This window comes from Myxocyprinus asiaticus, chromosome 39, assembly GCF_019703515.2.
Source record: "Myxocyprinus asiaticus isolate MX2 ecotype Aquarium Trade chromosome 39, UBuf_Myxa_2, whole genome shotgun sequence".
Taxonomy (NCBI): Eukaryota; Metazoa; Chordata; class Actinopteri; order Cypriniformes; family Catostomidae; genus Myxocyprinus; species Myxocyprinus asiaticus.
Window position 1 is genome coordinate 12,441,077 of NC_059382.1, and position 12,370 is coordinate 12,453,446.

Sequence of the window (12,370 nt, forward strand, 5' to 3'; positions counted from 1 at the left end):
GGAGGTCCACAATTTTTTTCTGAAGTCTTGGCTGATTTCTTTTGATTTTTACCCATGATGTCAAGGCACTGAGTTTGAAGGTATGCCTTAAAATACATCCACAGGTACACCACCAATTCAGTACACCTCATATCAGAATCTAACTGGCTAATTGCCTAAAGTCTTGACATAATTTTCTGGAATTTTCCAAGCCGCTTAAAGGGACAGTTAACTTAGTATATGTAAACTTCTGACCCACTGGAATTGTGATATAGTCAATTAAAAGTGAAACAATCTGTCTGTAAACAATTATTGGAAAAATGACTCGTGCCATGCACAAAGTAGATGTCCTAAACGACTTGCCAAAATTATAGTTTGCTAATATTAAATATATGGAGTTTTATTGACTTCAACATAAGTGTATGTAAATTTCTGACTTCAACTGTAGGTCAGTGGCCACTTAAACATTGAAAATAAAATATGTATAGTATCTGTCTGTCATTACAAAATTATATTGGTCTATCTTTGTCAAATAGGATAGATTAAGACAGAAAGCCAACATTTAAAATAAATTATCTTTTTTTTTCCAAGATTGTCAGGTGTATTCTGTTGATTCATGTCTTTTATTTTGAAAAGTTTAGTTCCTGTTCCCTAGTCATGTGATGTCTTGTTTTCCCTCCATGTTCATGTGTCATGTTTTCATTGGTTTATTGTTTAATTATCTTGTTATCAGTTCTGTTTGTTCATTGGTTTATGTTCCCCCCATGTCCATGTATTTAAGCCTCATGTTTTCCATTGTGTAGTTGTCAAGTATTGAATGTGATGAATGTGTTTGGTACGCTGTAGTCAAGTCAAGCCATAGTCAAGTCAAGTCAAGTCTAGTTTAGTCCATGTTCATGTTTTGTTTTGTATTTAACGTTTCTAGTTAGGGTTTTTTGGTTCACGTTTGTAAATAAACTGCACTTGGGTTCTTCATCTTCACATCTTCGTCATAGTCATTGCCAGCAGCCAGCCTACGTTACAGAATACTAGACCACCCATGAACCAAGCAGTTTTACTTCTGCGCCTTCGTCAGGGCAATCGTCCCCTAGAGGACTATGTCGAGGACTTCTGCGGTCTAGCCAGCCAGGTGGACTTTAATGAGGTAGCCCTCAAAGACTGTTTTAGATTTGGACTGAATGAGTCCATTTCTTTTTTGATGCCTGGCAGTCGCAGTTCCCTCAGCCTGGCTCAATATATCGACCTCGCCCTACGGTTCATTGGTTCCCTGTTCACTGTGGGGGAGGCGGATGCCGAGCCAGAGTTCCACGTCATGGCTGCCACCGAGCCAGAGTTCCACGTCACAGCAACGCCTCAGCCTGCTCCATGCCATGTCACGCCGATGCCTCAGCCTGCTCCATGCCTCGTCACACCGACGCCTCAGCCTGCTCCATGCCTCGTCACACCGACGCCTCAGCCTGCTCCATGCCTCGTCACACCGACGCCTCAGCCTGCTCCATGCCTCGTCACAGCTACGCCTCAGCCTGCTCCATGCCTCGTCACAGCAACGCCTCAGCCTGCTCCATGCCACGTCACGGCCACACTTGAGCAGTGGGACCTGGAGATGGTTTCCACCCTTATACCCACCCTTAGTTCTCCTGAGCAGGCAAGGGGAACTTTCGGCCCTCCGATCCCTCCTGGACCCTCTGAGCCCTGGACTTCGCCTTGGCCTATCGGTCCCTCGACATTGCCTCAGCTCGGCGTTCCCTCGGCTCCACTACGGTCCTTCAGCCTGTCAGCTGTGCCTCGTCCCTCCGGCTCCTCCTTGGTCTGTCGGTCACCTGGCTCCGCTTTGGCTCTCCGATCCTCTGGCTGCGCCTCGTCCCTCCGATCTGTCAGCTTCACCGGGGACCTCCTTCCCTACGGCTCCACCTTGGTCCTCAGTCCCACCGGCTCCACCTCAGTCTTCCGATCCCTTAGCTCCGCCTTGCTCCTCCGAGCCTCCAGCACCGCCTTGGTCCTCCCTGCCATCGGCTCCACCCTGGCCCTTCGAGTCTTTGGCTACTCTCTGGGCAATTTGTTCCATGGCTCCGCCCCTCGAGCCTCTCACGGCTCCGCCTTCCATGGCTCCGCCCCTCGAGCCTCTCATGGCTCCACCCCCCCACGGACTTTGCCTTGGTCCCATGCCCCTCGCCCTTTCTCGCATGCCACGCCCCACACCTCAAGACACCACCCCCCCCCCAAGCTCCCTACAGAACTTTGAATTTATGTCATGTTTTACGTGTTTTGTTTGTGTTGGGGTGTCAGGAGCCACCCCTTAGTGGTGGGGGATATGTCAGGTGTATTCTGTTGATTCATGTCTTTTATTTTGAAAAGTTTAGTTCCTGTTCCCTAGTCATGTGATGTCTTGTTTTCCCTCCATGTTCATGTGTCATGTTTTCATTGGTTTATTGTTTAATTATCTTGTTATCAGTTCTGTTTGTTCATTGGTTTATGTTCCCCCATGTCCATGTATTTAAGCCTCATGTTTTCCATTGTGTAGTTGTCAAGTATTGAATGTGATGAATGTGTTTGGTACGCTGTAGTCAAGTCTAGTCTAGTTTAGTCCATGTTCATGTTTTGTTTTGTATTTAACGTTTCTAGTTAGGGTTTTTTGGTTCACGTTTGTAAATAAACTGCACTTGGGTTCTTCATCTTCACGTCTTCGTCATAGTCATTGCCAGCAGCCAGCCTACGTTACAAAGATAAACATTTGCCCAATTGCATTATACAATTTGTGGTGGTTGACATCGAAGCAGGCTGTCCTTCCTGGCTCAGCAGTCTATTTTAAGAAGACCCTTGTTGTGAAGTATCGCTTTCACTGATGTATCCTTTTTTTTCTACAACCAGTCATTACTGCCACTGTCACCCTCTAAGAGTTGTTCCACCTCCCTCCCGTACCTCCACACCAGGGGCTGGACTACTTCTGACCCATAGAGCATGTGCTCGCAAGAGGTGATAAGTGATGATGTCAAACTGGCAGCAGGGCATTTTTGCTGCTGGATACAGGTAATGTGTAATTCAAAGACAGGGGTGCTATCCCACCCTTGAAATGTTTTCTCGCCCTTATTTTAAGTCATTCTTTGCCCAAGCTCTGGAGATTCCTAAAATCATTGTCAGTTAGGGCTTTAAATCCCTCATCCTTATTGTGGGCCTAGTCTGTGTGCTTGTTGGAGGCTGTGAGAGGATGTGTGAGGGTTTAGTAGAGGTGATGGTTAAATGATGTGAGCTGCACAGAGACCTGTGAATGTGGCAATTCCCTGAGTGTCTTTTTGTTTCCTTTGTCTCCCACTCAGCGACTTTTTTGCATAGCTTAAAGCTGTGGTTCTCAAAGTAGGGGGGCGCGGAGGTATTGCAAGGGGGGCGCGGAAGACTGACCCATCCTCAAATCTTGTTCACGTTCACACATTCAGCAAAAATAGTGAAAATAAACATACGAACCAATGTGCGCAATTTATTTTCCTCTGCCTTTAAACTTTAGCCTGGCACCACAGCGCATCCTGCGCGCAGCTCTTAACAGCCCAAAGCATTGATGTCAGGTGCGCTCATGCAAACAAGGTAATTCTTGCGTGCGCGCCATTTTTCAGATGAGTGACGAGGTGAATTAACTCTTAAATTTCAGTCTTTTCCTCAAACAACACACTATATGACTTCAGAAGATTTGAGATCTAAGGCACAAGTGTTATGGACGACTTTAAGGTGCTTTTATGTGTGCTTTCGGAGCTTGGACAGCCACAAACATGGTCCTCTCATCCCTCAATCTTGTGTTATGTTGATGAAAAAAGTCATACTGATTTTGAACGATGAGGGTGAGTAAATGATGGCAGAAAGGTCAGTTTTTATTAAAGTTTATCAGTATCATTAATCAGGTGTTAATTATTGTCCAGAGGTCCTGACCGATGCCGAAACATCGCATAGACGACACGGTCACGTGAAACTTGTTACTTTTTTCAATGCTGGCTAGGATGCGACAATCACAGTCAATTATTATTACTGGATGAGGATTAAAAAGAAAAAACTTTTATAGAGACTGCTGAAGCTTATTTCCATTCATAGGTATGAATTCTTACCATTATCAATTTTTATTAAAAAATAACTATTCTAGAGTAAAATTGTCTCCAATGAGATCAAACATTTTCTGGTAGTTTTTCTGGTTAAAACTTCCTGGTAGTTAAATGCGGATGAATGGAGGATTTGGTTTTCTGAGCGGCCAAGCGCCCCCTGGAGTGAAGTGTAACTTTCCATTCAGTTTTCATTGTATTTTTTTGTCAAATGAAGATGAAAGAAAATGTAGTTTAATCTTTTAAAAACATTTTATTTTTTTCTCAGTAAAAACAAAATGATTTTCGATTAGATTATTTGGAGGTGACCCAAAAAAATTGAGAACCACTGGCTTAGTCAATACAAAATGGCATTCACAATCATTTTTACTTCTGCCATGTGACATATTCTGAGTGAAACAGCATTTTTAGTGAGGAAAAAATTGTAGAACTGGATTTGATTTTACATATATATAGTTGGAAATAGTTGGTTGAAACTTCAGTGTCCATGACGTCAGAAGAAAAAAGAAAGTCTTTTCAGACGCTGAGAAAGTTATTTCAATTTGATGAAAGATTGCAAAAACAATTTTGGAATAACATGCACTGATTATTCATATTCGTATAAGACCAGGAACATGTGTTAAAGGTGAAATGTGAAATTTCTGGCACCAGATGGAATAGCAATAATAATGCCTCTTAGCTGGTTTAAAATGACCGATTTCTTAAACACTCCCCTGTCTGCCATTAGTTGGACAAAAAAAAAAATTGTCCCATCCCAAACTGATGCCATTGGTTGATCCACTGTTCCCATGTCCGGCTGGACGAGATGGCTCATACAAACAGAGTAATGCTTTGATAGAGCCGCAGTGTTTACCTTTTCAACCATGAACCTATAAATGGCTTACTTATGATTGTCTCTGCATTTTAAGCTGGGATAGAAGAATATTCTGTGCTATTGTCCGTCTCTCTTTTTTGACATTTAGTGGATGCTTGATAGGTTTCTCTTGTACTTCCTTTGAATGACAGAGAGGGAAGACTCCCCTCTGTGCTGCTGGCTGATCTCTCTCTCTCTCTCTCTCTCTCTCTCTCTCTCTCTCTCTCTCTCTCTCTCTCTCGCTCTCTCACTCTCACTCTCATGCTGTTAGTGGAATCAAGAGCAATGCCACAGATGAGGAGGAGACTTGCTAAAAGTAGCCGACACTGATCATTGAGAGGGAAAGTGGTGTACCCCCCACGCACCTTTAATCTCACTCACTTGTTCTCACTCTCTCGCCATCCCTAGCACTCTCTTTCTTTCTATCCCTTGACTATGATTGCTGGTCTCCAATAGTTAAAGAGCATGCATTGGAGACCAGGACTGCTGGCTAGCTTTTTTTTTCTGGCACTATGGAATAAGGCATCATTGTGAACATTGCAATGATTTTGGTGTGCTTTTTAGTTATTTTGCCATTGAGTTTTTAAAAAGAAACTGTGTCAACTCAACCAGAGGTCCCTAGCTAAAAAATTAGTTTTTGATAATTTTTGACTGGTGAAAGAAATGCATAATTTTTGGGCTTTGATTATCATTTAAAGGTGTCATGCATTGCATTTTTTATTTTATTTTATAATGTTCACTGAGGTCCACTTATAATGCTAGTAAGATTTTTTTCTCATCAAAAATAGTCATAATTTAGAAATAACAGTCCATTTTCTATCCTGTTTTTGGCCCTCTGATTAAATTTTCGGGTCGCGTCCCCTTTAAGACTTAAATGTAAATGCCCACTGCTATGATTGGGTAACATCTTTGCATATGAAATAAGTGTCAACGATAGTGTCAAATGTATGTTGTTTTAAAGGAGTTTTAGATATTTATATTGGAAAACAAGCCAAAACAAAGACAAATAAAAAACGTATTTTGTTTCATTATATAATGGGTGAAGACTGCCTCTCTCACATTTCTGTTCACTTAAATCCATCTTTAACTCTCAAAAAAACAAACTCTCTCCTATTAATAAAGCTGCGTATTGCCAATTTTCTTCACGATAAGAAATGCACCGTAACACATGTATTATGATTCAATAAATCACGAGCCATCACGTTATGGTCTAGCTGCAGCAAGTGCGCGCTCGAGGGACGAGCGTCCCCATGACAGAGAATACATCAACCAGGTGCAGTTTCAATCTCTTCCCCCTTAGATCGGGACACTTTGTGCAACTCGTAGAAGAGGCACTTACCACACAGAGAAATGCCAGTTTCGGAGTTTGTAGTTATTGACATGATCTGCTTCTGTATTATTTTAACTTTAAAGCTATATTGCATTAAATATAACTGCATTTAAAATGTAACGCTGAGGTGTTTCTTTTAAAGATGCTCAACACGCAAGTTTTGCTTGAGCTCCACTTACTTCACAACGAGAGTGCTTCTGTATTTACTTATTTACTCATAGTTTGTGATCTACATCACCTGAAGCTGTTTGGAAAGTTTAGAGTGCATCTGGACTGTGAGCTGTGTAATCCTTCCTCTCCTCAGTCAGGCGCGAACTGCAGTGCTGCTCTCGCATGTCATCATTAGAGTTTAATTTGACCTCATGTAACATTAAATGACATCAAATGACTATTCGACAACAAAAAATGTTGTCGTGAATTTTTTTTATTGTTGTTGATTAACGTCGATTGATCGTTTCAGCCCTAATATGAACCAATACAATTAACATGGATACTCACACTTGTGTGTTGCGACATTACTGTCGCTTTTAAATTTTAATTTAAGTCACATCTCTGTGATGTACGCTCGTTGGTTAGGTCACGCATCACGTGGAGGAGTCAGGAAGGGCATCATTGTTTACGTTTTTTTATTTTTATTATTTGGAAATTATTTTGTATTTTATTTTATGTTGTTTTGGACTGTTTTGGTTTGTGAACGGTGCTTGGTCTGTGCTTTGTGCAAGTTTCTGTTGTAAACAATGACGTGCTTCCTGACTCCTCCTCCACGTGACACGTGACCTTACCAACGAGTTTACGTCATCCCTCTCATGAGCGCACGTCACAGAGATGTACGGAAGCGAACGTTTGTAGTTAAAAAGTATATAAGTATTGTTTTTTTCTCAAAGTAATCAATCGTTTGCATTCAGAAGAACTTTATTTGTCGACTGGAGTCGTGTGGATTATTTTGATGCACCCTAAATACGCATTTTGGACCGTCAAAAAATGGAGTACATTCACTTGCATTGTTTAGAGGAGGAGGCCTGAAATGAAATCCTAAAAGCCTTAAATTCTGTTTTGATGAAGAAAGAAATTCAGATACATCTTGGATGGCCTGAGGGTGAGTAAATTATCAGCAAATTTTCATTTTTGGGTGAACTATTCCTTTAAGCAGTTTCAGGGCAAATGCATAAATATTGAGATCTTTATTCAATATCATAAGACGGCTGAGAAATTTAGAAATGTAATTTTTAGCTGTATCGTCCTGGCCTACTGACTAGTTCTTCCTTCCTCATTGTGTTTTCCTGTGGCTCTTTGGCCTCTTTTGTCCCTCTCGGTTAGAATATTTTGGCCTTTGTTCCCTTACGAACAATAGCTGGCCTCTTTAAAAGGATTTGCAATTCCACTCTTAGACTTTGTACTTACAAGTAGAGGACACTGAATAGTTTAATCAGGCTGTCCTTTTTTTGATTGTTGTATTTTGCATATTTTAAGCAGGTCATTATTTAATTTGTCCTTGTCTTGGACTAAGTTTGTAGCTAATCAGTAAGTTGTCCATGGCGCTCTTCAAATTTATTCTTCACGGTGGTGCGCAGACATTTTTCACTTTAAGTAAAATGCTAATGCGGAGTAGTAAAATGAGAGATTGTAGGGCTGTCGTATTCCGCCAGTCCATTATCATTAGGTTGGAATGTTTTTCGATTTTCTCTGTCAGTTCATTTAGTTGTGCATAATAACAAATAGATAGCCCTTCCCATGATTCTACAACAGTGGCGCTACTTGAGAAACAGCTGGGGGAAGATTTACAACCCATGTTTACCAGGTACATTATGATTTCCCCTTTGCCTGTTAGTTTGATGGGAAAAGAGGTTAACAAAATGGGTCTCAAAAATTGTGCCTGTTTGTTCGACAGCAAAGGTTGACAGCTCATGATTTATTCAATAATTGTCAGTTTTATTCATTCAAGTTGTCATAGTATTACCTTAAGTCACAAGATTTGCTGTGCGTACTGTAAAGTTGTCTATCAATGTCTCACGTTGACGATGCGGCGACTCCCCCAATAAGTGTTGCGGTGCATTCTGACAAACCGCTGCGAAAGATTGTGGCGCTCCCCCATAGAGCTACCTTCATTTTCCTGTCTACCGAATGCACCTTCAGGTTAGATTGACGTTCCCCTAAATGACTCTTTTCAGCCAGTTAAAGCTGTTGCCTGTTGAGTGATTGGCCTGCTTCTCGATTTTCTCCACCAGAAAACAAACTACATTTTCTGCTAGTGCATTTGTTTTTCTTTTGCTCTGAAAAGATGAACTGCATCCTTTGTCGATCAAGAGCGATAAAGTGTGAACGTCTGTGATTTTATGAAATAAGCAAATGGAGTATTCCATTTTTCCTTGCCTAGAGGGCTATTTATGCAAAACAGCTTACTCCACTTCCTCCTCTGAATGTAATGTTTATGATGGATCACAGAGGTTGATGTTCATTGGTGTGAGAATGAGTGTAGTGGTGTGAGAAGACCAAAAGGTGAACCAAAGGCGCCCAGAGGCTTGCGAACTTGGTGGTTGGCTTGCTGTAGTGCTTGCTGGTAAACCTCCTCCGGGGCCTGTAAGCAGGAAGTCTGCTGTAGGAGTAATTGAATACAGTTTTGCTGTAGTCACATTAAAACCCAGGAGGGGTGGGAGGTGGCGAATGGAGTGGCTGTTTACTGACCAGTTTTTCAGGATGAGTCCTGAGAAGAGGTTTAATAACACAGCGAGGGCTTATTCTAAATCATACAAATGGCTACCGTCTCTCTCACACATGACAGACTGTGTGTAGAGCTTTCCACTTACAGCAATAACAATTATGTCTTTGACATATGTATTATATTAGTTGGGATACAATTCTAGTTTAAGCATCACTATTATAATTGCTGATACTTAGAGTTAGGGATTTGGACAAACCCCAGAAACTCAAGTATTACTTTTTGGTTCATAACTTGTCCTGCACTGTACATGAATAATGTATTATATTGTATGAGTTGTTGAGGAGGGGTGTTTTAATAATTTTCTAAGCAAATACATTTGCAAAAAATTTTTTCTCCTGTTGTGCAATAAAACAGGCCAAAAAATGTCATAACTTGCATTGAAGGGGGTATGTAGCTAGGGACTGACAGCATGTCTCTTTAAAGGGATGTTTCTATATTGTGTAGACATGGGTGTGGGGCTCTTTTGAATTGGGCCAGTAAGCAAGTACCTAGCAACCACCCTGAACACCCTAGCAACCACATAGCAATGCACTAAAACCTACTTGAAACATCTTAGCAGTCACATTGCAACACCTTCTCAACCAAACAGAACACCATGGCAACCACATAGCAATGCAGTAAAACCCACTAAGAACAACTGAGCAACCACATAGCAATGCCCTGACAACTATCCACAACACTCTAGCATCATGGAGCCATCTTTTCTTTAAACAAGCATCACCTACATATTTTCTTATACATTTAGATATATTCTCAGAAAATTTTAAAATCAAAAATCTAGATTTATCTGTTTGCATTTTAGCATGGCAAGCATGGCCACATTTTTAAAAAATAATCTAGACAATTCAGCTGGTTCTTTAACAAAGCAATCCCTTTTAGTCCTATAGCACACACTTGTGAATCTGTCAACCTGAAATCAATGTCCACAGTACACTGCAGAGTGCCCTATGCCATTTCTCCATATTGGAGTATCAATACACCCGTGAGCCTGCTTAGCGCCTGATCTGGTTTGTGCCTGTCTGGCAGCTCTCTCTGTGTCTTAGAGAGATTAAAATGAGGATCATGTTTGAGTTTGCCTCAGCAGGGATGAGACACCAGGTGACCCTGTTTGGTCCTCTCTCTTGTGGTTATTAATTCGATTTTACATGGCTCCTTCTAAACCTCTCCCGTGATGATAGGTTGCCATCTCCCATGACACAGCTAAAGAGTTCAAATGGTCAATGAAATTTTTTTTTTTTTTTTTTTTTTTTTAGGGGATTTGGTGATATTGATTCTAGATTGCTTGTTGTTGCATAGACATTTGATAACAGACCTAATTCAGAGTAGATGCCATGTTTAACACAAATGAAAACGGCATTGTGAGGGATAGAAAGATAGTTCATTTAATATGACATACTCTTGGGGTACCTGTGTGTCAGTCGTTCAACCGGCAAAATACTGAAAGTATCTTTTCACTAATTTTTGGTTTGACAAAAAGACTCTGGAAATACTGGGTTATGAAAATTAGATGTGACATTTAAGTACCTTAAAGTCGTCATAAAATAAAAATGTACCCTATTTATTTGTATTAATGCACGTTACTGGTCTTATTGTGACTGATTCATCCATGCATATTTGTTCATTTGTAAAAAAATAAAAAATAAATAAAATACCTCATAATCTTTAATCACAATTTCATAACTTGCTCTTCTGGTGATAAACTGACTCTTCTCTTCTAATGTATGCAAGGCCATGCTGCAGTTATGCTAAGTCTAAGTCAATTTTAACTCTCCTTCAAGAGTCATGTACACAAACCTGGCGTCAAAGCAGCAAATGCAGAAATAAAGAGGTGTGTTTTCAGCCGTTTCCCTCCCAAAACCCCTATTCCCTACCCCAAACTACCTTGGTTATGGGCCCACTGGCTTAAATTTACATTTTGAAGGAGAAGGGATAAAAATAGCAAATTTGTGGTTGTGTTTGAGACATTTCACTTCTTACAGGGGTGATCACTTCTGAGTGGACCTCGAGTCGGATGCTGAAAAAATGGTTAGAGTTTATTCATGTTTTATATTCATGTTCTGGAGGTATATTGGGATGTACAGCATGAGTAAGTGTTCTTTTTTCCCCAGTGGAAAAGCAGTGTGGTATTGATCACTTTTTAGTTTCCCTGGCTCTTGCATGAGCAGCACGGTGGAGAGGTTGCATGTGTGTCTGTTTGTTAATTGCAATCTTGCATTCAGGTCAGCCTCTGTTACGGTATGCAACTCCCACTTTTTTTTTTAAATTTCTTTTTTTTAAATTTTTTTTTTTTTTTTTTTTTTTAAACAGATTTCAGTTTTTTTTCTTTATGGTATATGAAGGTCACATTAAAACTGAATTTGAAACTTTTTACCAGGCCTTCATCATTTTTTATTTAGTACTTTAAATGACTTTTATGTATAGGTTTTAGCCTTGTCCCAAACTTTTACTATTAAACTATGAAAATACATTATAAAAATACATAAAATAAATAAATAAAAAAACAACAACTAAAAATGTTTCCATTAAAATAATTTCCACCACAGAATTCTGTTAAACACAATACAGAATTTGAGATGTGGTTGAAATGACACTAGTATGAATTTTCATGACATCCAGAAAAAAAAAGACAAAAATAACATAAATCTCCTGTGATGCATGTAAATACACTGTTGGACATTGTAGACAAAAAAAAAAGAAAAAAAAAAAAAAAGGGTTAAATGAGATTTACTTCATCGAAATCCACACCACTAAAAGTGGAAGTTGAAGAAATGCCCATTTGCAAGGAAAACAGGTAGTCAATGGTCTCTATATTACATGTGGTTGGAGGGAAGGGGTTGGTTGAAAAGTAAAGTTGCTTCATAGGTGGAGCAAGTTATTAATAAAAAAAATAAATAAAAATAAAAAGATTATGAAGACCAAAACATGTTTTCTTTGATATAACATATAGAGATGATTAATTCACAATAAGTCCAGAAACAGTAAACAGACTGCACTTCTTCCACTCACAGTCTCATTTGAGTTCATTTTAAATTAAACATAGTGTCTGCTCTGACTAAAGTCTATAGGGTCACGTGGCTTACAAAATTTGAATAAGCCAGCATGCTAAATCTGTCTGTAGCACAACCACTAAGTTACGCTGGTTGAATTCTGAATGGTGATAACTGAGCTTCCCTTTAGTTTGCCTCCCCACTATCTCCTCTCAGTGACTGTAACTGCCGAGGTGATGTTAAAAGCAGTTAACAGTTTCCGCTAGGGCTATCCTGGCAACGTTGTTGAACGGCAGCAGGCATATCAAGATCCAGCAGTAGCAGCTGTTGAGAGGGAAGATGAAGGTGGGAGAGTTTGCCATCCACAGGTGCAGCGCGTTAGACGCTTCACAGACAGCTTGCGTTTGTTTTTGCTGTTGTTTT

At 40.2% G+C, this 12,370-nt stretch overlaps 1 protein-coding gene across 14 annotated transcripts in view; it reads left to right on the top strand.

Annotated features, from left to right (window-relative positions):
- The window catches only part of LOC127430227 (RNA-binding protein Musashi homolog 2-like), a 405,789-nt gene that overhangs the window by 39,865 nt on the left and 353,554 nt on the right, over positions 1–12,370 (top strand). The gene's annotated exons all lie outside the window — the stretch shown is intronic.